Genomic DNA, 24,934 nt, shown 5'->3' on the forward strand with positions numbered 1-24,934 from the left:
GAAAGTAAGGGGTCGGGCCCCCCACAATCAGCTACAAATACTGAGGAAACTCCTTTGTTAGGAAACACAGACATGGAAGCCTCTGTAGAGGAGGTCCCATATAACGCCTGCACTCGAGTCTTCCCATTTTGAAGCACCAGTAACATTCACACCAAAATACGTGACGTATGATGAGCAAATAAACCAGCAGAGAGCTACAGTACGGCTCTGCCCAGTACCTATCAGAAGAACAATACCTATTGAAGGACCAATAACCAGACAACCATGGACAGTAAGGTACCCATTAAGAAAACCCTACCAGCAAATTAAACGAAATGAAGATTGCTTAAGTACTGTCCAGGAAGAAACCAGAAAGTCCTTAATGGAAGACGAATGGTGACGTCACGAGGGCCTGGACCAACACACCCATAGAAGATATGACGACCCAAGGATGACACTAAGAGACGAAATGCCATGAATAAAGATATCGTGAAACTGAAAGAAGAGAAGGTTGATGAAAGACAAAGTAGCTTAAACTGTAAGCAGGATGAAGATATTCAACCAGCTAACGCCTGTACATATGCTTGAAACCGCAAAAAAGCTGAGAAAACAGTGTGGCTTGCTATGCTTAGTAGAAGATAGACTGCGGCAAACACCACCTATACCTATCTACCTCAACGAAGCACACTATACAAGTGCGAGTCCACTTTACACAAAAGCAGAATTAACTCAGGGTACTAAAGGTCAAACAGGACAGGATTCATATTCCAGCTAAAATGAGAAGAGATGGCTGAATCGAAACTCAGCAGAGGCAACATGAGCCAGGAAGAGCCAAGGTCAGACCAATGGAAGGAGCGAACAGTAGCTTCGCAGAATCGAAACTTAAGAACAGAATAGCCTATCTCAGGAAGGCCGAGATAAAGAGGCGTAGGCAGGTGGCAAGCCAAATAAGAATAAATGCACAAATTGAAGGAAACTAGGCAAATTCATGGTGTAGTAGCACGTGACCATCCAAGCGAGAAGGGGCACAGGTTCACACCTAGGCTTGGCAGCCGCCCAGACAGAGATATCATAACTTTTCCTGACAAGAAGACACAGTTTTTAGGCCGACCACAGCCAACTAATTGACACATAGACAGTAAAGTAATGATGGATTGAGGGAAGGCAGGGTGAATCTTAGGGCACCCCGCACCTGGTTGACCATTCTGCGTGCTGCTAAGTAAAGTGGAGATTTATGCATGGGGTTGAAGCCAACCCAATCACAATGTACCAAATAATCTAGGGTTCTATAGATAGTAGAACCAATGGGACGTCATACTCATAGTGACCTCTACTAGAGTAATGTTAGAAGGAAGGGCTTAGACGGCCACCTGATAGTGTTTATCCAATCCTCTTACTCCGTTACCATATACAGATATAGTACCTATAGTAAAGTTACCTTTTCCTAACCAATAGAATTGCATGTTAACTTTTGAGTGTTACACGTCAATGATGACGAGTTTTGGGTATAAATGTTACTGTTTGTATGAAGTTCGAGGGAGTTGAAGCGAGACGGACTATCGCTTCACTGTTGATTTCCATGTTTCCCCGTTTTTTGTACTTGCCATTAAACAGACTCCCCTTTGCCAAACCATTGAGTTGTCCTTATTGATTGGTGTTGGAGTAAGAAAACCTACACCCCCATCCATCTCAAGGTGCAGCTATCTTGTCTTAAAGTACTCTGGAGCAAACCCCGACTCTATGGGCCGGCCGGGGGCCTCCCCAGTACACTTGGTAGCAGAGGATGGTTTATCGACTATCGATTATGGATTAAAATAGGACACCTATTGACCGTCGACATAAAGTAACTCTAGGTCCTCGGCAATATCGCGAGTCCTTTGCCATTCGGCTCAGGACACCGTGAAGCGCCCCAGACAATGGTAGCGAAAGCAAGAGTCTGCAGAAAGGGCCTAAAGAGACCTGTTTTCCTACACTTCCCTTCCCATTACTACGGGCAGCTGAGCGAGCGAAAAGCTGAAGAAGGCGGTAACAAAGACAGTGATCCTGAGGGTCCAGAGACGAACCATGTGAACAGTGAGTGAAGCAAAAAATTGAATGCTTTGGCAAATAGTGCATGCCTTAGAACAGGTAAAGGGAAAAGGTAATGGAGGGAGGAGGGAAAACAAAATATAGTTAGAAGTAGAGAAGACTGTATATATATAAGGGGATAATGACTCAAGAGCAATAAAAGATAAATGAGAGGTTACTGGGGTAAACACCCGAGAAGAGAGAGGTTACCAGGGCAGAAACCTGCTAATAGAGAGAATTCGCCTTATTCCTATGCTTTAATATAGCCACAAAAGAAACGTGTACCCTAAGTCCCACATAATGGGGAATAAATAGGCTACCACAATGTTTAAAGACGGTGTGAAAGGGGTACGTTTACACTCCATGAAGGGGTAATGATTAGAGGCAGAGATATTTGTGTCCAGCTGGTGTCCGTGTAGTCTGTTAAGTGTCTGTTTTACATGTTTCTCTGTTGTGACGTCACACATGTGCATTGACATTTTTTTGAGAAAACTGATTTAAAAAGGTCATGCGATTTGATAGCTGAGATAGAATCGCACATGAATTGATGTTTTTTGAACAAATCGGTAGGATAAAGTTTTTGTGGAAATTTTAATTCACACGAAAACATTGACAAGTGTTGTATAAGAGGAAAGGTCACAGATTTAAGCATGGAGGACATGACTCCATTAGCACACTTATGCAAGCAAGTAATTGCCAAAACACGCACCCAAGCTAAGGAAATATAGTACTGAGGGGGTTAAAGGTACCACCCACAAAATGTTTATGTCATGGCCACAAAATGGGTCTTTCTCTAAAGCCGTTTTACAACATATGACGACATATTTGCATGCCACATATACAGGCAAGACGTTAGAAAAATGCCTTGCTGTTCTCGAGTTGTGGAAAATGTATGAACAGGGAAAGGAGAAAGAGCCACCAACAGATTGGATACTTAATGTATGCACAGAGGGGGGTGTGATGCCTACTGCGCCACCTGCCCCACCCGAAACAAGAGTTGAAGAAAGTAAGGACGAGGGATTGTACCCACTAAGAGAACTTAAAGCAGCCATAGGGTACAGCAACCCCCCCATATGAGTCACCTACACATAGTAGTGACGAAAATCACGGGAAAGAGAAGGGCAAGAATATTACCTCCACAATCCTTAGGGACAAGGGAAGACGTGATGACAAAAGGAAAGATCAGGCACAGACAAGTGCATCTCTCGACAAGGAGAGAGAAGGGAAGAGATGGAAGGGAAGCAAAGGCAGAACTGATGAGATAGCATTCTCAAAGGATGAATGGATGGGAGGACAAATGTTATTGAAACTCGATGGGAAAGGCATTGATGACGCAAGACAAAAGGAAAGGTTAGATGGGACAGAGAGATAGGGGAAAGAGAAGGAGTTAAGAGATGAAAGGATTAGAAGGAAAGACAGACAAAGGCGAGAACAGTTATATCGGAAAAAGCAAGAAAAACAGCTTGATCGCAACCCAAGAGCGGCCTACGATCAAGACAGACAGAAACAGCAAAGGTTAGAAGAAGAGCAAAGGATACGTGAGAAAAGAATAAGCAGACGAAGAGATGAGGAAATTCGAAGGGCAGATGAACATAGAAATGAAAAGAGAAAGGAAGACGATAGGATCAGAGAAGAGGCCAGGAATTTGATGACGATATCGAACGTAAGCAAAGACAGAGAGCACGCGATCTTGAGTATTTGGAGAGGGAGGTTAAAAAACCCGATCCAGTTGTAGACTGGGAAGACATCGAAGAATTCTTTCCTGCGTACGATTCAGTACCAGGCACGTCTAGGGCAAATATCTAAGATGACTTCGACACCAGAAGCATCGGAGAAACAATCGATAAAATATATAATGAAATGGGGCTAGAACAAATACCCCAAGGAGAGGGGGAGGACGAGCGCTTGGAAAGCACTCAGCTGTAAGACACTGAGGATGTCACTCGAAGTAGTGGGAATAGAGAGCTATCCCTGGATAGATTAGAAATAATCAGGAACAAGGAGGATAAAAGAAGTTGCGTGAATTGGGGACAGACAATGTCCGATTCCGAAAGGGAAGAGCGTGAAGAAAACGAAGAAGGGAGGCGAAGGGAACGACGACTCCCAAGGGAAAAGGAAATAAGATGGTCAGATGCTAGCGAGTCAGAGGGAGGTTCTTCGCCACCTTCTGTAGATAGACTAAGGACATTGCCAGGTAGACGGCGATGCGGGAATGTTACCCCTGCTATAGACAGAAGAACAATGAGAGAAGAGAAAGAGGGCTATGCATTCCAATTGCCGCTACTAGAGAAGGGGGGTAAGACCACAATATATTCCATGGCCACACATGGATCAAGATAATTTAAAAAACAAGCTCCAATGCTGACATCGGGAGCCGGAAAATGGATACATGAGTTAGAAAAAATGACAGGAGGCAACACGCTAGCTATAGGGGACATAAAAGGCCTCCTAATCGCCATACTTGGTGAGAGAGCAGACGATGTGTGGGCACGAGCAGGCTACCCTGGCGTAACCACAATTAATACCACGCATGAAGGAGCGCCATTTAACAATTGTAGAACAGCAGTATGGAAAGCGCTATGAGCACTTTACCCAGATACTTCCGATATGGGAGCTATAATGACTCGAAAAATGAAGGAGTCGGAACATCTGTTGATTTATATACAGAATTTCCAAGAGGCGTGGGTGAACGAAACACATGAATCTTGGAAGAATTCTATACCTGTGTTTACCATATATTGTGCCAAGGGTTGCCAGAGCCGGTGCAAAAACAACTCACGAAATTGGTGGGAATCAAAGCCAAACTTAGGGCAGAAATACAGTTGACCATCGCACATTATTGTAGACTGTTGCATGAAAAGAATCGCAAAAAGGAAGCGACTCGTAAGGGTGAGGAAGCGAAGTTGGTGTAAAAGAAATTGTCAAAGTATGCTCTTGAGGGAGCCATGATAACTAGCACAGCTGAATCAGGCATGAAGCAGGTGGCTAATCCACAGCAAAATAATCAGGTCAATACGGGATTCTATCCCAGGGGAAGGGGATTTAGGGGAAGAGGATGGCAGAGCAATCAGGGAGGTTTCCAAAATACTCAAAGAGGCTTTCAAAATATGCAAAATGGTAACCAAGATATGTCAAATGGGGAAATGGTCCGACCACTGCCAGTTTTTGGCTGTATGGAATGACAGGGCATTTGGCGCGCACATGCAGAAGTCAAGGCATGATGCAGAACGGCCAAGGAATAGGAGCAGGCATTATAACTCCACCTGCAGTTTTACAGCAGGGTGGTGCACAGAATCACACGGTGCAACAACAAGCACAAGGAGCGCTGCAAGGGATGCAACCACAAAGCATGGGGAATTTTCCATAAGGACAATCCCAACAGGCACCGCTGCAACTATCACAGACCATGAACCCTGAAATGAGAGGTAACAATGGCAATGGGGGAAATCCACCAGCACACGGGGGGCCGAATTTATATATAAGTTAGGATGGTTCACTGGGAACCCTGATGTACTCTATCGGTGACACCAGACCCTCATAGGGAACCTAGGGTGGATGTCGTTATAGGGGATAAAGAATATTCCTTCCTAGTTGACACGGGTGTGACACGCTCGTGCATACGTGAAGGCAAGTTTTCCTTGTCCGGCAAGGCCATAAATACTCAGAGTTTTACAGGAGCTCACAGTCGAGTTCCCTTTACAAACGCACTCCCAGTCTCCATACAAGAGTGTGAAATGAATGTACCTTTATTATATTCACGTCTGACCCCAGTAAACATTTTGGGTCGAGACTTAATGCAAAGTTGAACATGACAATTTTGTTCACGGAGGAGGGCATAGCATGCTCCACTCCAGGAATGCACTATTCAAATGTATGCGAAATGGTTAGAGCATACTCAGGACACATAGCCATGAGGGCCATACCATTAGAGCCAGAAATCTTTGCATATGGCATGCGTGTGCTTATGGCGGGATTGCCAGGCCTTGCAGACAGGATCATGAGAACAGCTGATGAGTTTTTATTCAAACCAAGAATACCTATGCATGAGGAGGAGGGACAAGTATTTCCCTTGATGATACACACAGCTGCAGTGCGAGGGAAAGTGGTCTTGGTTGACGGTTACGATGATGAAGGCAGACAAAAGTGCGCGATAATTGCCATTGAAGAAGGATATCGAGTGACTGATGTCACCGATGACGATCTGTTTGAGGACCAAGCAGAAATGGGGGAGACAATGGTGGAAGTAAGTCTCACCTTTTGGGTAAAGATGATTAAAAGAGAATGATGTTGGCACTAAAACGTCCTGAATATTTTGATGACGATATAGCTAAAGTGCCTTTCTCAGTGTGGTCTACCAGACCCTATGACGTGGGTCTCTTGAAGGGGGTTGGAGAAGTAAGAATTAAACTGAAACCAGGAGCAATTCTACCAAGAGCCCGACAATATCCCATGTCCAGAGAGGCAGATGAGGGGATTTTCAAGACAATTTCTGCCATGATGGACCAGGGCATCTTAGTGACGTCAGAGTCACCATGTAATACGTCAGTGTATCCATAGAATTTGAGAATTCTATGCTCAACAAATCGAAGGGAGGGTCTTGGCGTTTAATTCAGGATTTATGCCCAATAAATGATATTGTTGAGGCCGAGTTCCCTTTAGTCCCTAACCCGTCTACAATCTATGCAATATACCCGTTGAGGCAAAATATTTCACAGTGATTGACTTGAAAAATGCATTTTTCCCAATCCCATTGCACCGTGACTCACAAGATCTGACGTCATTCACGTTCGACAAATGCGTCTGAAAAGCACAAGGCTGCCACAGGGGTACTGTGAGTCCGCTTCTATTTTCAACAGAGTCCTGCAGATGGACTTAAGCAATATTGCAGTAAAAAGTTTCGTCCTGCAGTATGTGGATGACATCCTAATCTGCAGCACAACAGAAGAGCAATGCAGGCACGATTCTAATCAACTATTGACTATACTGGCTGAGAAAGGATATAAGGTTGACAAGGAAAAGTTACAATATTGTCAACAGGAAGTGCTGTACATAGGCCAGCTGATCTCACATGAAGGAAAGAAAGTGACCCCACAAAGGGCTGAAGCCATATTGAACACGGCTAAGCCACACACGATAAATGCAGAGCTTTCTAGGCCTGTGGAACTATGTTAGTGCTTGGGTCTTCGATTACAGCTCTTATACTAAGCCTTTACTTCAGGCCCTAAAGAAGGCCCAAGTGACGAAAGAAAAGATTGAATGGTCGGAGGCCATGGAGAAAGGGTTTGCTGAACTCAAGAGAGCTATTTGCACAGCTCCAGTTCTAGGGATTCCCAATTACGCAGAGGAATGTTACCTGTTTTCACACACAAATGGCGGCGTCATGACGGCAGTGCTCGCTCAAAGAACCTCGTTGGGGTACAAGCCTCTAGCTTATTACAGTGGGAACCTGGACCCAGTAATGAGAGGCCACTTCCCATGCGAACAAAGTTTAGCTGCCGCAGTGTTCGCAATAGAGAAGACAACAACCATTGTAATGGGGTGCTCAATGACATTGTACGTCGAGCACTCATTATTTGCTATTCTAGAGAAACTGAAAGGCACATTGACATCTCAGAGAGCTTCTGCTTATGAAGTGATCATATCAAACCCATTGATTAAAATAGTCCATTGTAAAATAGTGAACCCAGCCATGTTCATAGCAGAGCCAGTCACTGAGGGAGAGCCCATACATGACTGTGCAAATTATGAAGAATTCTATGCTGAAATTCCCAGGGTAAAAGTAAATGCCTTGGCAGGAGGAGAGATCGTCTTTATTGATGGGTCTTCTAGAATCGACCAAAGTGATGGGCAAAGATACACAGGCGTTGCTGTGATAAAGCATACAGCGAATGGAGAGTGTTTCTTAGTGCTTGAATACCATCTCATTGTTCAGCACAGGCTGCAGAATTATTGGCGTTGATACTCTCCATTGGGAATCATGCAGACCAGGGAGTAGCGGTGTACAGTGACTCCGCCTATGTGACGTCAACAGTGCACGCAGGCTTAGCGCGCTGGAAAAGGAGGGGCTACCTCCGAGCAGACGGCACGCCAGTGCAGAACGCAGCCTTATTGGACAGGCTGATTAAGGCACTACAGCTCCCAGTGGGCATAGCGGTTGTGAAATGCGCCGCCCACACAAAAGGGACAGATTTTGTCTCATGCAGAAACCAAGCAGCACGGAAGCCAAGCGTATGGCATCCAAAAGTGAGACGATTATGGAAGTTGAAGTCGCCTGTACCAATGAAAGGATGTTGGTTGCACAAACTACACCTGAAGCCTATAACAATCTTGGGCAAACACAGTTTATGGAACTCCAACGGGAGGCATCACAGGAAGAGAAGAACCTGTGGAAACATTGAGGCTGTTCTTTAACTCCTCTGAGAGTTTGTGGCGACAAGACAGCACTGGTAAACCAGTAATGCCTGTAGCCCTACTAAAAATAGCACTGGAGCAGTTACATTACCCGGCGCATAGGACAAAGGAGAATCTAGCAGCAACGCTCGCAGAAGACTGGTTCATACCGAAATTAGCAGAGCATGTTGCATTTTTTATGGTGAACTGCATGATCTGCCAGCAATTCACCGCTGGGCACACATTAAAGGTAATGAGAGGAGTCACCCCAGGCCAAATGGGCCTTTCAGCACTTGCACGTCGATTACATCGACATGATTCAAGTATGCATCTGTCACAACTTTAACACAAATCGGAAAAAGGATACAGACTTATAAAGGATACAAGGTCAGCATCTACTTTCGGGAGCCCCTTCACTCTGGGATATCTTGGACTGTCACCAAGATGGTTCTGGAATATCTTGACCGCAATGTCACACAAGACTTTCCCCCCAAGAGCGCAGCCTGTAGAAAGTACACTACAACTAACAGGCCAGGGGCTTGAGTGAAAAGGCAGGCGTAGCGACAACAGAGCTAAGGGAACAAAGAGAAATGATAGTTCAGGATAGCAGTCAAAGAGCTACCAAAGTGCAGTGTTAGCCCACCCGTAATCAACCCTCTCTTACCTGCTTAGCCAAAAAGGAAGTCCAGTGTACCTATGGAAGTCCAGCAGGGTGATGACCAGATGAGGAAGGAAGAAAGTCTCAGTCGAATGAAGTCTGTGCAATGATCCACCGTCAAGAAAAGAGGTGTGGTCCTTGGCCCACTGCCGAACTCGATCAAGGAGTGAGGGGGCGACCGAACAAACACAAACAACAGAACCCTAAGGTAGTATAGGGGTAACCGAATCCCGGGTGTCAAAATCGAGACCGACACGGGACAAGGCGTCCGCCTTTCCATGTAGAGGTCCAGGGCGGTATGTAACTGTGAAGTCAAATAACGTAAAGAATAAATGCCAACGTATTTGTCGAGCATTGGTACATTTTGCATGTGAAAGAGCCTGGAGATTCCGATGGTCGGTGTACACAGTTACTGGATGTCGAGCACCTAGCAGGTGGTGTCTCCACTCCTTAAAAGCTGCTCGAATTGCCAAGAGTTCCCTCTCCATAACAGTGTAGTTGTGTTCAGCCGAGGACAGTTTTCGGGAGAAATAGGCCACCGGATGCAGTTGTTGTGTAGCGGGGCAGACCTTTGACAGAATGGCCCCCACCGCTATGGCGGAGGCGTCAGCTTCCACTATAAAAGGAAGAGAAGGGTTCGGGTGCTGCAGGACGGGAGCTGTAGTAAAAGCCTCTTTTAATGTCTCAAAGGCCGACTGCGCTTCGGAATCCCAAAGGAATGGGATCTTGGGGCTGGTGAGGCGGGTCAGTGGCGCTACTATCTCAGAGAACGAGGCAATAAAGCGCCTAAAAAAATTTGAAAAACCCGAAAAAGACTGGAGTGCCTTTACAGAGTCCGGGACCGGCCAGTCCATTACTGCTTTAACCTTAGAAGTACACATGAGCACCCCTTTCGCAGATATCTGAAACCCCAAGAATTCAACCGAAGATGTATGAAACACACATTTTTCCAACTTGGCATAAAGGGAGTGTGCATGCAAACGCTGCAGTACAGAGCAAACATGTTGGATATGTTGAGTGAGTGAATCCGAGAATATCAGGATATCGTCTAAGTAGATCACCACATAGCAATCCAGCATGTCTCCAAAAATGTCGTTAACGAAGTGCTGAAATGTGGCTGGAGCATTACAAAGCCCGAATGGCATGACGCAGTATTCGTAAAGCCCAAACTTCGTTTTGAAAGCGGTTTTCCATTCGTCCCCGCTTCGCATCCTCACCAAATTATATGCCCCTCTGAGATCTAATTTGGTGAAAACGGTGGAGGAGGTCATTTTGTCGAGCAGTTCCGTTATGAGGGGCAACGGGTATTGATTCTTAACTGTTATCTTGTTCAGGGCTCTATAATCCACGCAAGGGCGCAGATCTCCTTCCTTTTTCGGTACGAAAAATATGGGAGAGGCAGCAGGGGACCGGGAAGGTCGAATGTGTCCCAGACATAACGCCTTATCCACATACTCTTTTAGGTGTTTCTCTTCGTTCACAGTCAGGGGGTAAACACGACCATGAGGAACCACCGCCCCAGGTACCAAATCAATGGGGCAATCATAACAACGATGTGGGGGGAGTTTTTCTAAAAGCCCTTTGTCGAATATGTCAGAAAAGTCCTTGTAGACTGCTGGTAGTTCGGGGTTTGAATCCCTCAGTGTGGCATTAATAGAGGAGACATTAGTCACCAAAACCAAACAAGGGGACGAAGACGTCACATCTGGGTTTTGAAAGCAATGTTAGGTACAGAACCCAGAAGAAAAATGCACTGTCTGTTTGACCCAGTCAATTATAGGGTTATGAGTCTGAAGCCAAGAAAGACCAAGAATGATCCCGAACTGGGGAGCAGAAATAAGATTGAACGCTATTTGTTCAGTGTGGCCTTCTGAGGTAGACATGTGAAACGGAACTGTCTGTTCCGTTATCCATCCGTACACCAGGCGAGAACCGTCTACGGCATGTACTTCCTCAGGCCTGATCTTGGGAACCACCGGTACACCATAGCGATGAGCTAATTGTATATCCATATAGTTTCCATTAGCCCTGAATCAATCATAGCCGGATTGGTGAATGGCTCAACACCAGGGATAACAAAACACATGGTAAGATAGATGTGTGAGGAGGAGGGACATTGGTCCGAGCCGTCCATTTGATGACTCATCCTTAGGGCTCGGCTTAAGGACGAGTATTGGCGTTTCCCGCTGTCTTAACAGGCCTCTTAGGACATACACGAATGTAATGGCCAGATTGGCCACAATAGAGACATAGGTTATTAACCATACGCTGTTCTCGCTCGGCTTTGGTTAATGGCCCTCTGATCGCCCCTATTTGCATCGGTTTGGCTTCTCCTGAGGAAGCAGGCGAGGTCGTTTCTGGCTTGACTGAGAAGCGGAGGTCAGGAATACGCCGTTCGCCACGTCTTTGCCGCAGCCGAGCGTCGACCTGTAGGACCAAGTCCAACAGTTCCGGAAAGCCGGATGGTAGGGCCGGTACCACTGACAAAGCGTCCTTTAATTCATCCGAAAGCCCCTTATAGAAGACGGCTGCCTTTTTCTGTTCGGGCCAGGTGGTTTCCACTGCCAATTGATTAAAACGAGCAAGGTAGGACAGAAGGTCTGATTTACCTTGACTGATCGCAAGGAATTCAAGATCCGAAGTTTGTGCCTTGTAACGCATGTCAAATACGCTATTCACAGACTGAATAAGGGCATCAAAATCGTACAGGGCTGGGTCATTGGCTTCGAGTAATGGGTTAGACCAAGCCGCTGCTGTTCCTCCCAGATGTGAAAGAAGAAAAGCTGCTTTAGTAACAGCGTCAGGAAACGCCAGCGGTCGGCAAAGAAAATGCAGACGGCATTGGTTTACGAAGGTCCGATAGGTTTTAGGGTCTCCGTAAAAGCGTTCTGGAGGGGCCAAAGGGAACGGTCCAGGAAGCACAATGGGTGCCGAAGCAGGAGGTTGCGCCTGGGATACAGGAGGGGCTGCTGCGGCAGCAGCATCACCGAACTCCTCATCGGGGGGTACGGCTGCACAAAGCTCTGTAGCACGTCCATACGCTGATGGAGAGTCGCATGCGCGGATGCCATGTCGGTGCGCAAGATCGCAAAGGCTTGCACCAAGGCAACCATTGGATCAGCTCCGGTTTCCATAACCGACAGGCAAAATTAATAGGCTCCTAAATCTTCCACAACTTTAACACAAATCGGAAAAAGGATACAGACTTATAAAGGATACAATGTCAGCATCTACTTTCGGGAGCCCCTTCACTCTGGGATATCTGGAACTGTCACCAAGATGGTTCTGGAATATCTTGACCGCAATGTTACACAAGACTTTCCCCCCAAGAGCGCAGCCTGTAGAAAGTACACTAAAACTAACAGGCCAGGGGCTTGAGTGAAAAGGCAGGCGCAGCGACAACAGAGCTAAGGGAACAAAGAGAAATGATAGTTCAGGATAGCAGTCAAAGAGCTACCAAAGTGCAGTGTTATCCCACCCGTAATCAACCCTCTCTTACCTGCTTAGCCAAAAAGGAAGTCCAGTGTACCTATGGAAGTCCAGCAGGGTGATGACCAGATGAGGAAGGAAGAAAGTCTCAGTTGAATGAAGTCTGTGCAATGATCCACCTAACCCGAACGGCACGAGGGCGCAACTAAATGTAGTCCAAAAAATCCCCAAGAATAACAGCAAAGCGTCCCCACGTGAGAATAGCCAATCCAAGAAGTGACCACGATAAACAGGAGAGCGTCCGTTTAATCACTTCAGCATGTAGAGCGTTGTTTTCTTGTTATGCAGGCAGCGTTGTTGAGCAATCCAAAAAAAGGGTATGTCTCGTGTTTTATGTAATACGTGGTAGTAAAAGAAGTCAGAAAACCCATGCAGGAATAGTAGCCAGTAGAGAGAAAGAAACGTAAACAGAAGTCTAGTTTAGGTTTTCCTTAATAACCTGCCATGCGTTACACTGGATGTTAGCAAGGTCCAAACGCCACAACAAATGGGAGCAGGAGGAACACAAATCCGTTTAGAATGCCAAATGTTCGATTACCAAGGGGAACAGCCGAGGGGTCTGGAGCCAGAAATCGTAGGGAAAAACGTTTGGAAAGGTCCTTAAAGCAAAGCCGGGTCTGTAATAACACAGGAATCAGAATAACAGGGATTCGAGCACTCAAACTGATTACTCAGTTTTAGGAGCACCCGTTACAGGGACAAGCCGTGCTAAGTATTGGCATCTGATCCAGAACGCGAGGCACGTTGCGGGTGGATCACGTGACCGCGAACAGATGGAATTCTGGACCTTGTAGTGCGGTGTGTCCCCCGGGCTGTAAAAAGTCGCCAGGGCAGTTTCCACCTGGAAATAAACGCCTGCGGGCTTCCGGAAACTGGGATGCGGGGCATGACAGCAACAGGTACAGATACTTAATTGTTGTGTTGTGTCCATTCTCTAGATGGATAGAGGCAGGTCCATGTACACACCCAAATGCTACCTGTGCAACAACATTTTTAGTGAGGGAAGTGTTCCCAAGGTGGGGGGTATGCAAAGTCATGAGATCAGATAATGGCCCTCACTTTGTTAATTCAATATTTGAGCAGATCAGCTTGCTGCTTGGTATAAAGCACAAGTTCTCGTTGGCGTATCATCCAAAAGGTAATGGGGCCTGTGAGAAGCTCAACGGCTTGTTAAAGGAAAGGATAGCCAAGTTGAAGCTTACTCTAAAGAAGGGATGGTTGCACTGCCTTCCACTGGCACTGTATGCTCTTCGGAACCAACCTGGCTCCGACCATCATCTTACGCCACATGAGATAGCCACAGTAAGAAGAATGAGAACTCCCCTAACACCCCGAGATAGAGCTACATGTGATGACCAGTTAACAGGAGAGGTTTTAGGATCTGAAATGCAAAACTATCTGAACTGTATGACATCTTGCCTTACTGTAATTTCAGACCAGCTGCAGCAACGATGAAAAGGGTGCAGCCCAGCAGAGAACACAGAAGGAGATACTGCATCAGACTCAGTTCAAGGTCTACGTGTTCCACTCATCTTCCCTGGAGACGCCATCTTTGTGAAGAACTATACAAGGAAAAGGTGGTACGAGCCAAGATTCAACGGTCCTTTTATCATAGAGGACTGCACTCTGTCCGCTGTGAAGCTCCAGGGCAGGAGAGCATGGATTTTTCTCGGTGATATCAAAACCTACATCGGAGAAGGCCCCCTGCCTGTACCCCAACGAGAGGAATCGATGAGCAACGGGGAAGAACCACAGCACGTGCAGACAAGATCCATGACAAAGAAGAAGGACGCATGACCAGCTAGATAAAGACAAAGAACTTTTGTGCAAAAAGTTGTGGCTTCATTTTGGACATTCCTCTAAGCAAAAAAGGGGATAAGGACATAAAAAACGGACACTCTGTGAATCCAAGTTGAAGGGTGAAGAAGAAAATTGCACATGTAAGCCACAACATAGTCTGTTGACTTTGAACTTTGGACTGAGGTACGCTGAAGCCTTGATGAGAAAAAGATGATGCCAAATTTTGACCGAGGACATTTACATTGGAAACAAATACAGTATCCAGATTCCTTCAGCACGAAGACCTTATTCAAATTCACTTATGGTGTCCCACAGTAGAGACATCACAAAGGACGTGGTCACCTATTTCAACCTAGTGCTAAGATCGTACCCGTCATTGGTAGGGAGGCTCACAAGTGTCACAGACTTTCTCCAAGATCCTGAAAACGAAAAAATAATAAGACAACTGCTACTGTCATTGCTGAACAATTTATTATGCTCCGTGAGTAGAGTAAGGAAGAATCTCTGGATTTAACTCAGGCGGAAATAGATGAGCTCATCAACACACTGTTCTTTCGCATAATCGAAGACTGTCCTACTCTCATTGGGAGAACAACAGACACACTCACATTTCTTTGAGATCCAGCAAATACAGGACATTTGAGCCATCTCTTGAATAAGATAATCATTTTGGTTGCACTCCATGCAACCGGACAGTGCAGAAATTGTTCACATCAAGGAAAAACATATAATCCTGAACCCAGCAAAACAGGACAGATGTCCCTATCACCAGAAGACAGCAGGTTGGCACACAATGCCCTTTTTCGCCTAGTCACTGACTTTCCAGAGCTGGTGGGGAGACCTATCGAGGTTGACTTCCTCACCTTCATCAGAGATCCAGCTAATGTCACACAGATGGGAATGCTCCTGTATGGAATCATACTCCAAGTGGAACTTTCCAATCATCAGAGAGATTATCTGAGGAGATTTTAAGAAAACTTTCAGCCGAGGGACAGATCGAGGGAGCAGAGTTGAGAACTCCATTTGTTATATTTGTTGTTATTTTTTCCCTATTTCTTCATACTGACCAGTGTCCAACATGTCCTCAGGACTGAAGCAGATTCGAGGGGTGGACTGGGAGCTTACCTACTTTGAACATGCACAGTAAAGGGACTCACTGAAGTATTACTTAATTTGATTTTTCCCATAGTCTAGCAAAACAACTGTATCCTGAAATAAGAAACAATTGTCACTCCCAAGAGGGGGGACACTTTGGATCACCAGACACTCCTCAACGCAGTATTTGAAGACAGTATTGGTTAAGGAAATAATAACATTGACATTTGGTGAATGATCAAGATGGGGGTCCAGAGCAGCAACCTGGTCCTCCCACAAGCAGAGAGGCACCCCCGCTTCTCTGGAAGGAAATGCTGTCGCCTAACATATAGAACCATAATGTACTTATGCATTGTAGTTATCATTATTTTACTGTCATTAACGATCACAACTGCATTCTTTATTGGTGCAGGAAGCGTTCCAATTTCAGTGCTCCCACCTGATGATACATGCATGAAACCCACAAGAGCACCCAGTTATTCCAGTCCCTAAAAGATCTGATGGTGGAGTGAATGAACTTGAAATGGATGTAATTAGCAACAATATGCGCACACTTGTGGTAACGAATGAAAAGAAAAGCCGGAGACAGGGTCGGCATAAAATGAATGAAGAAAAAAACTGACATCTACATGCACACACACACACACACACTGAATGCACACGAAACAGGCCTAGTGTCAATGACTGCAGAACCACAAACGAAAGCAGCAGGGAAAATGAGACTGCCTGCCATAAGGAACTTCACAGAAACTGTCATGAGAGAACAAGAAAAGTTAAGAGAAAAGCCAACAGAAGCAGTCATATCAGAAACTCTTGAGAAAACAAGAAAAACTCTCTGCAAGGACACAAATGTTAGTAGACTTACTATTCCCGCACATAGCCAGAGCAAGGAAACTGCATGAGGAACTGAAAAACAAAACCACAGAGACTGCATTAGCCAGCATATATGTTCCAACACAAGGGGCAAGTACCAGTTCCACAATACAGCCATATACTGTACCAGTGCCAGGCTGGTTGGCAGGGGCATTTGCACGCAGCAGAGAAAAGATGCATGAGGACCAGGAAAGAGCTGCCAGACTCCTGTCCACTCAAATGGCGCAGATGAAGAGACCTGCACCATGGGCCAGGATACCTGAGAACCCTCCAGCAAGAAAGAGCCATACAGATGCATTCAGAGATGTAGTAATAGCAAACTATATGAAAACCTAAGCATCAAGAGAAGCATGCATGAAGACGACAATGAACTGAACGATTACCTGGATAGCACAGCACACTTAGGTAACAACATTTGGTACCAGCACATGAAGGAAGTTGTAAGACGAAAATCCGAAGGGGAATGCTTCGTTTGCGCACTTCTACCGTACAGCATGGGGAAGTCTGAGTTCTCCGTGGCTGTAGAAATTGATGTCCCAACAGCACACTGTCTCTCACACATAGCAATGTGCAATACCAGAGGCCAGTTCAGGGGAAGTGATACCTCATTGATATGGGCAACTGAAACAGTTTATCCCGATGAAGATGATTATGTCCAGGACATTACAACGAGAAACAGAGCCCATACTAGGAATCATGTGATCAGGTACGAGAAGCCTGGAGTCAAAGGAACAGGAATAAGATGGGAAGTGAACCCAAAACTAAATGTCCAAGGAAAAACTCCAGTAGAGGCTCAAAATTGGAAAAAAGAAGCCAAATGCAGATTTGGGGAACACTGCTTTCACCAGACGTTTGGGAAAAAGGAGTAGTGATCTGCAGAGCATGGATGGTCCTCGGTGTAAAGACTGGAGGGGGTGTCTGTACTTCTGCTCTCTATATGGTAGAGGAGAGGCACAGAGGACCCCAGCCAAGATTCTCTATTATTGGTAACGTAGTCGAGCAATCAAGGCCTAGCTTCTCAGGAGGTGATGGAGGCTGGTTCTTAAGTACAATGTAGTCCCCGAACCCCCACAAAGGAATGTCCACAAACTCTACTACTGAAAACACAGTCTTTATATAATTAATATTCAAAGGTATGTACACGATCACAATAACGCACTTTGTACTCGGAAATCAACAATGATAAATATATACAAATCTAAAGTGGTACCACCAATGTTATCGAACCTCATTAAAGTGCATCAACTGTACGGTTAAAAAGTCACACAGATCAATAACGCGGAAACCAGCAATAGAGATAGGAAGGAAGCAAGATGGTTGCAACGGTAGGCAGAATACTGGCCCCTACCACTAGGTACAGTTCTGTGTGGAGATCCCCCCACTTGGGCAACCTGTAAAATAAAGATATAAAGCCCAATCCCAGTCCATATATTGTCCAATAGCCTTATTTCCTCCTATTAAGGTTTTACCCCCATGTACCTGGTGGAGTAGAGTTCTTCGAAGACGCGTCGAAGGATCCTTCTTGAGTGACTCCCTTTAAAGCAGGAGCCACCGATCGTCGAGAGGCGTCGAAGATGGTGAACTTGTCGTCGACGGCGGCGATGAGAAGTTCAAGGGTGCCGAGACCCCGGCAGTGCTCGTCAGCGACGTCCTGCAAGGATGAGGTGTGCGGGGCACCTCAGCAATGGATTGTTCAGGACCGCAAAGAGTTTCAGAAGATCTGTGGCCCAACAAGGGCGTCGAGTCGTCAAAGTCTTTGTGGCCCTCAGGTGGTGGGAAACCCACCGGCGGATTCTCCTCGGCACGTTGGTCGTCCTCGACTTTCTCCGGTGGGACAAAGCGGTCAACGTTGTAGACAAGGGAGTCCTTGGATTCAAATGTTCTTAGGCAAAGGAGCGGCCGGCTCCGGTCGTCGGCGGCACGGCATCAAGTGGTCCCCACGGCTGGGCAACACAACTTCGACGGGCTTCCAGCGGTTACACTAACCTGCGAACCCTGGTCGGCGGCAACAGACTTCTACATCGGCGAAGTCCGGGTGCTTTGCTTCGTTCTCCTCAGCGGTCCCGTCTCGGGTCAGCAGCCTTTCGAGGGTCTGACTTCCAGGGAGCTTTGGCAAAGGTTAGCGGTGCTCGATGGTCCCTCGGAGCACGGGAAGAGGGCGCCTTACCAGGTTTCTCTCTCGGATCAGTCCTTGACGAGTTCGGCAGCTTTCAGATCAGATTGAAGCAAATGCAACCGCAAGTCTTCTTCTTCCAGCTGGGCGTCGAGGATCAGCAGTTCCAGTTACTCTTAAAGTGTAGACACAGCTTCTAAACAATTTCCAGTGGTGAGAGGTCCCCAGATATACGATCTTGTCTCTCATCCACACTGCTGTGTCACTCTCAGCAGCCAATCATACAGAATGGCATTCATGCAGTCAGTCAGCCAATCAGGCACACAGGGCATTCAGGCCATCCTCCTCCCTCTCAGACACTCACAACAAGGAATGTGGATTGGGACAAGTACCCAGCCATTCAACACTACACACTGCATTCAGGCCTGTTTCGGGCAGGGCTGTCTCAGTCTTTTTCTCTCATACCAGAAACCAGACAGCCACAACAAGAAGTGTATATTGGTCACACACTCCATTCACCCAGGTCCCACCCACAGGGCGTACCCACAACATACAGTCACTGGGAAGGCTCCAGTCAGTCTGGACTGGACTTCACAACAACACCTTATATGGAACTTCCACCCAACAGCCAGTCAGGGGGAAGGGACAGAGTCATGGCTTCCCAGGACTTTGGTAAAACAAGGTAATAGGTAATAGAAAGCAAGAGGCCACAGGGGCCATCTTGTTTTCCATCAGGAATCAACTGATTCCAATGGCAGGGCCTGGGTATCCCAAAATGGAGGATACTCAGCGCACCCGTCAAATTCAGCGTGGAGCTGCCACCAGCCCATACCCTGCTCTGTGGGCCACCCACAGGTGCCAAAAAAAAACATACACTAGGGGCACAGGGTTCTACCCCCACCCATGGGTGCCATAAGGGTATCCCACGGGTCTGTCCACCAAACCAAAAGAGAGAGAGCTGCACCGCCAGAAGTCCCACATGAACTCCTGCACGGAAAATATGACAGAACACACGATAAAAAGGCAGTAAAGGACAAGGATACGGAGGCCCTGTCCCTCCGATGCATTTCCAGCATCACACTCGGAGCCTGCAAGGAGGCAATTGAAAACTCACAAAGACTGTGAAAACCTCTATGGCCTAAACTTACAAAATTACTGACATGCGTCGAAGATAGAGGAGGACCCCTGCAGATAGTGCCACGAGAAAGTCTGAAATTCTGCTTCAGGAACAATGGCACAAGAAAAATGGGGGAGAATCAAAACTGCGGACGAATTGTTGAGGCTCCAGGAATGACTCATAGGACTGCAGTAATTATGGATCATTATTGGGCATGCGGACCTAAAGCATACATCAGATTGCCGAAAAACTGGGGAGGCATATGTACAATAGTGAATGTCCACGTTCTAGCATTAGTAATCCCGAAAAGCGACCTGAACATTGACAGTTTCCCGAAAGCAGATGCTCACCTGAGGAAGAGGAGATCTGTGGAACTGATAACTTGAATGAAGAGAGAAAATTACTTTTCTGTCAAATCAGAAGAAGCATTTCATGCAATCCCATATGAACACAGGCTGTTCAGCCTCACCTCATCAGTGTTCACAATGATTTTTATGCCAAGAATCCAAGTTGGAGTAAACACTAAATGGTTGCAGATAACCAGATATGAGTTACTGCAAACCATCAACACGACAATAAAAGGATTCAATGCAAACAAGGAAGAGTTAAGAGCCATGCTACTGATGACTCTCCAGAACAGGTATGTACTTGACATGATCACAGCTATGGATGGAAGAGTTTGTGCAAAAATAGGAGAATCATTTTGCATGTTTATACCTTCTCACGACGAGGAAAATTGAACTTTAACAGAAGCTATAAGTATGCTGACAAACCCACAGAACCAGATGATCAATGAAACCGACGAAGTTGATAATGACAGCTGTTTTGGATCACTGTTTTCACAGGTTCCACAATGGATGGCGGATGCATTAAAATTCTTGGGAGCCCTGCTATTGATGATATTACTAGGGTTTTGCGTTATCAAGATAATAATCTCCAGTGCCAGAAAACTGCGGAGAAAGCCATAGGAATGAAGATCATGATTGATGTCAAACCTGGATGGACGCCAAGATATCTGACTGATGAAGAAATAAGAGCCTTTGTGAAGGCTAGCAAGCACGCACCAGAAGGTACAACGTTTCTTTATCCCAGAAAACGCAAAAATTATGAAGGAAAATGGATTTACTGCAGCCCAAATGGACAATGTCAGCTGATGACATGAAACAAAGACGAACATGTAAGGACAGCAGCCTGAGAGGAGTGATAAAAATATAGACTCCAAAGAGACACTTCTTCAAACCATCATGTACAAACCCAGGAGATGAAGAGGGAATGAACCCAGAAGATGTAGTGAAGATGAATACAGAGGAACCAAGTGAGATGAATCCAAAGGAGGAAAGGAGGAAGTGAAAGTGGTTGATGAATCGCCCAGAGGGGGGAGTGTAGAGGAGGTCCCAAATAAAGCCTGCACTCTAGTCGCCCATTTTGAAGTACCAGGAACATTCACACCGAAATACGTGACGTATGATGAACAAATAAACCAGCATAGAGCTGCAGTAGGGCTCTGCCCAGTACCTATTAGAAGAACAATACCTATTGAAGTACCAATAACCAGACAAACATGGACAGTAAGGTACCCATTAAGAAAACCCTACCAGCAAATGAAACGAAATGAAGATTGCTTAAGTACTGTCTAGGAAGAAACCAGAAAGTCCTTAATGGAAGACAAATGGTGATGTCAAGAGGGCCTGGACTAACGCACTCATAGACGATATGATGACCCAAGGATGACACAAATAGACAAAATGCCATGAATAAAGATATTGTGAAACTGAAAGAAGAGAACGTTGATGGAAGACAAAGGAGCTTAAACTGTAAGAAGGATGAAGATATTCAACCAGTTAACGCCTGTACATATGCTTGAAACCGCAAGAAAGCTGAGAAAACAGTGTGGATTGCTATGCTTAGTAGAAGATAGACCTAGACATATCTACCTCAACGAAGCACACTATACAAGTGCAAGTCCACTTTACACAAAAGCAGAATTAACTCTGGTTACCAGAGGTCAAACAGGACAGGATTTGTATTCCAGCTAAAACGAGAAGAGATGACTGAATCGAAACTCAGCAGAGGCTACGTGGGTCAGGAAGAGCCAAGGTCAGACCAATGGAAGGAGCGAACAGCTTCACGGAATTGAAACTTAAGAACAGAATAGCCTATCTCAGGAATGCCAAGATAAGGAGGCGTAGGCAGGTGGCAAGCCGAATAAGAATAAATGCATAAATTGAAGGAAAGTAGGCAAAATTCACAGTGTAGTAGCACGTGACCATCCAAGCGAGATGAAAAAAATCTTTATCAACAGTTTTCACCATCCAGGTGCCGGGCATCTAAACCAAGCCTGAAGAGATCTAAGAGCAGACGACAGCCTGTGTTACCGACTCCATTTAAAAGGCAAGAACCACAAAACACTAAGAGCATGAGATATGATCGCTATAGTGAGGGGTTGTTGCTGTAAAGAATCTTAGATCACAATGATGGACTAATCCTAAACAGATTTAACGTGGTTCGACTCTTGCATCAACTGGTGTCTTCTAGAGATTTGGCCATCATTGAATTTCCCGATGAACACAGAACAGATAGAGTATTCATATACAAGGCTTCAGCCTTGATCAAACAATTACTGATGGAAGAAGGTCATCATTTAAGCCCAGTGGGCTTTGACCTATCAGAGAATAATCCAAAGGCATCGGAGGTGAACAGCAAGGAAAGATATAGACCAGCAAGCCAAAGATCTTCACAAAGTCACATAAAGGTTGCTGAGGAACCAACTGAAAATGTGGAAAGACGGGTCAGATCATCAAGAAGAAGAGAGCCCACGAAGAAAACAACAATAGATGCCACGACACCCGAAACAAGTGTCATGTCCCGGCCCTGGAAAGTATGGCATCGATGGGCTTTTTCTCATCGTAAGACGTGAGCAACTGCTAGAAGCACTAGGCACGGTCTAGTCTTCCCCCAAGATGGCCACCGCCTTACGGCATTTCTATAACAACTGAAGCTTGCGCTCAGTGCATTGTATCGCTCCTAGTTCCCGCTGGTGTTCTGTGTTCCTCCGTTCGCCAGGCTTCCACTAGCGAGTTTTTCGCCTTCCCTCCTTGCAGCTACCTTGGTCCACTGCTTCTTCTCTCACCTGCTCTCCATCCTCCGTGGAGGCCCTTCTTCCTCTTTTCTTCTATGCTTCTTCTGTCTCTCTCTCTCTCTCTCTCTCTCTCTCTCTCTATTTCCGGTTCTCCGGAGTGCTTTTGTTTGCTTCGGTCTGTTCGCAACTCTCTTCACGGCACACCTCTGGGAGTGCCGTGGGCTTCCTTCGCTACTGTGCTCCTGCACGCTCTAAAGCCATTTTGGCCTGTCATTTTCATTCCTTACTCGTCCACTCTCTCCTTACCCTCTCTATACTGAACGTGCTTATCTCACAGCTGATCCCCACTGGAATTATCACGCTTTTGAGGTTGCTGTGACTACACCTTCGCCTGCCTTCAAGACACCTCCCTGATCCAAGGCGGGGTGTTCCTTCTGCGCTATCAGCACCTTCCAGGGTTTTTTGGAGCCGAAGAAGCTTTTTCCCTGAGTCTGAGGCGGGCTTCCTGGGGGTCCCTCTTGGTTAGGAAATTCCCCTTCTGCCAAGATGGCCTCCAGCGGAGCCCATCCGTACCTACACGACAAGAGGGTAAAGCCAAAGAAGACGAAGGCAACATCCCGAAGAAGGGAGACCTCACTGACACGGAGCACTTCTTCTGAAGCATCAGGTGAGTAGGGGTCACGTGAGAGTTCCATAGTCCTCTGCAGCCACAACAGTATACAACGCCCACAAATCCCCATGGCTACCCTGGAACAATATCAGGAATTTGTGGCAGCCATTCAAGGTCTACGGTACAGATGCAGAATATGCAGGTGGAGAACACTACTTTGAGACAACAGGTGGCTGCACGCAGTGAAGAAAGAAGTGATCTTCCCCCGATGCCGTTGTCTTTTGGCAAGTACGACGGAAATCCCAGGTCTTGGAAGGAATTTATGGATGCCTGTAGGGTGTATTTTACATTCAGACCGGAGGCCTTTGAGACTGATAAGGCGAAGGTGGGATTTCTAATTTCCAATATGGTTGGAAATGCGTTGGCTTGGGCCACTCCGTTGGTGACAAATAATGACCCAGCTTTGCAAAGTTTTGATCAGTTCTCACAGCAATTCCAAGCAACATTTGACAGACCTGAGGTAGTTTTTGCTTCTTAAGAAGCCATGCTTGATGTCAGACAAGGGGGTTCTGACGTTCAAACGTACATCTCCAAATTCCAGAAGTTGGCTACCAATTCTGGTTGGCCAGATTTGGCACAACAGACCATCTTTAGGAGGGGACTTCATGAAGATCTGAAGGATGAGCTAGCACGAGTACCCCGACCTGGTTCATTTCAGGAATTAGTTACCCTGAACTTACAGATCGAATTCCGACTAAATGAGAAACGCCTAGAGAAGAAACGGCAAAGAGGATACTCTCCATTGCATGACCCCTCTCCTTCGACCAAGGAAGTACTCAAGACAGAACTCGCATCGGAAGAGCCCATGCAGATCGGTTCGGCTCAGGGCCCTCTTACTTCCGAAGAAAGAAGGAGAAGGTATAGGTATCCAATGACACTGATCAGAGATATCCTAGAGGCAGTGCAAGGATCTACCATTGTCACCAAACTGGATCCGAGGGGGGCTTACCACCTCCTTAGGACTAAGGAGGAGGATGAATGGAAAACCGCCTTTAGGACCCCCTTAGGTCTCTTCGAATACAGGGTGATGCCATTCAGCCTGGTCAATGCGCCAGTTATATTTCAGAGGTATATGGACAAGATTTTCTCGGATCTATTATTTTTGTCTGTTGTCGTATACCTTGATGACATTCTTATTTTTTCTGTGGATCCCACTGAACACATTCAGGTGGTGAAAGAAGTATTGCTACGCCTTCAAGAGAAACAACTCTTTGTGAAGCCTGAAAAATGTCAATTCCATGCAGAATCAGTTTCATATCTCAGATTTATTTTATCCAGTGAAGGTATCCAGATGGACCCCGGGAAGGTCGAAGTGATCCTTTGATGGCCCGAACCTAAGAGTGTCAAGGAGGTCCAGAGGTTTTTGGGCCTGGTGAATTTTTATCGCCGATTTATTCCCCACTTCTCCAAGATCGTCCTCCTGATCACAGCCTTACTTAAGAAGGGCGTCAAGTTTCACATGGACTCCTCAACCATCCAGGCCTTCCAATATCTCAAGGACCTGTTTATGTCAGCTCCCATTCTGGTCCAGCCAGATCAGACGCGTCCTTTTATTCTGGAAACGGATGCCTCCAACAGTGCTATAGGGGCCGCCCTGCTCCAAA

The sequence above is a fragment of the Ambystoma mexicanum genome, chromosome 5p (assembly GCF_040938575.1).
Source record: "Ambystoma mexicanum isolate Mex_15411 chromosome 5p, UKY_AmexF1_1, whole genome shotgun sequence".
NCBI classification, from domain to species: domain Eukaryota; kingdom Metazoa; phylum Chordata; class Amphibia; order Caudata; family Ambystomatidae; genus Ambystoma; species Ambystoma mexicanum.